General features: G+C 45.0%; 1 protein-coding gene across 1 annotated transcript in view; it reads left to right on the top strand.

Moving 5' to 3' along the window:
* Cfap54 (cilia and flagella associated protein 54) overlaps nucleotides 1-1,835 on the top strand; it is a 372,605-nt gene that overhangs the window by 222,291 nt on the left and 148,479 nt on the right. The gene's annotated exons all lie outside the window — the stretch shown is intronic.

Below are 1,835 nucleotides of genomic sequence, written 5' to 3'. Positions count from 1 at the left end.
AGTCACAGTCGGTTACTTTCTGAGCTCCTTGGCATCTGAGCATGGATATAAAGTTATAAGGTAGATTTCAATGGTAATGTTTTTCACATCTACTAATTATTAAAGAGAAAATTTTTATGCTTTGAAGTTTTTTTCTTTTCTTTTTTTATTTATTTATACACCCACTTCCCAGGTAGCAGCCTCTGATAGACTCCCTCCCCCCCACTAGAGCCCTTATACTCTGATATCCCTGCTACTGTCTGCTGCGTTGTCGGCCCCCCCCAGCCATTCCCCACTACATGCCCTTCTGGTGAATCTAGTAAGCCCATCTTGAGGTCCTTTGTTTTAGGAAATTCAGTTGTTCTTCATCTAGTGGTAATCAGTTGTCTATATTCCTTTGGATAAGATTGGGGTCTGCTGTTCGTTTTCCCAGTTCTATGCTGGGTTACTATCTGGGAATCCCTTTAGCCACCCTGGCCAACAACTCAAAAGAAACTATCGTTTGTCTGGCATTGTTGCTTGTTATGTAGCCTTTCGATATACATATGGACTCATGAAATTATGTTGGCCCATTTAGTCTTTGAATATACTTTCCTTTTGGGTGTTTAAGGCCATACAGTTGGTCCAGATAAAATCGATTTATTTTTACTCTCAAGGTCGTTTGAGGATCTCTTCCTCAGGGGTCACATGGGCTTGGGAGAAGCCCCTGGCTCCTTTCATTTACTATTTCCATCTATGTGAAGATAAGTCTTGGATGTTTAACAGCCATACTCTGAGGCCTATACTAATCTGGTCAAGGGACTTACAGGTCAGTTTTTGCTCCTTGCCCTCCAAGGTTGACCAAGTTCCAGGGGACTATGGAGGATCTCTCAAAATGTCCTGTAAGTGTGGTGAGTCACCTGTCCTCTTGATCAAGGAGGCTGTGGAGACCCCACCAGTTGGACTGAACCAGTGTTCAGTCTGCAAAGAGGAGGGTCAACACAGAGGAAACATTTCCTCCATGCATCCAAGTGAAACCAGCCATGGTCAAGCAGGAGCCTGGGTTTTAAAAAAGGACCTGGGCGTTGTGTGATCTTAGCAGGCTACTTCTTTTGAATGGGCTTTCAGCTTTTCTCTTGGAGCCTGAGGATTGGGAGACAGCCCCTGGGCTAATAAGTTTCCAGGATCAGTTAAAGCACTTTGTGTGGCTAGCCAGTTTCAAAATTGTCACAAAGGTCATTTACCTCAGGATCCAGGTTGGGTCTCCTGCTTTTTTTCTCACAGGTGAGCCCACTGTCCCTTCCTGACTGGCAAATGTTAAAGTACTGGGAAAGTTTTTCTTCTTACCTGGGCTTCCCTGCTGTTTGTCTGGTTGTGCCAGGATGGAAATGGCTGACAAACTCAAAGAATGCCTGAAGGTTCCTGAGGAGTGAGTAGGGGGTGCTGAGTGGAGGAATCTTAAGCATTGAACAAAGGCCGGGCCTCACACAAAAGGGTGGGTAGGCGGGAGTTTCTGAAGGCTTTTGGATTTTCCCTGCTGAGGAGGAAGTCACTGGGTCTTTGTGGGAGCAAAGGCTTAAGTCAAGAATTTTCTGCCGTAGCTTTTTCACCTGCCAGGAAAAATTTATATTCCCACCTGGCTATCCTGCCATTCCTTTGATGGTGGCTTTCCCCAGGCTTCTTTGTTTATCTTCTGGCTCCAGGGTCCCCCCACATCAGTGCATTACCTGTGTTGTCAGAAAACCAAAGTATGAGGGTGATCCTGAGGTGCTTATTACTTAAATATAAACTACAGAATCTGCCCCTATCTTCAGGTTTCTAATCCCAGAAAGTAGGCTCTAAGAACTTCACAACTTCCCAAGAACAGTGGTTCTCAA

This window comes from Nannospalax galili, unplaced genomic scaffold (genome assembly GCF_000622305.1).
Source record: "Nannospalax galili isolate Female #2095 unplaced genomic scaffold, S.galili_v1.0 scaffold734, whole genome shotgun sequence".
Lineage (NCBI taxonomy): Eukaryota > Metazoa > Chordata > Mammalia > Rodentia > Spalacidae > Nannospalax > Nannospalax galili.
The sequence above is the reverse complement of the archived record's forward strand: the minus strand, read 5'-3'. Positions and strand labels throughout refer to the sequence as shown.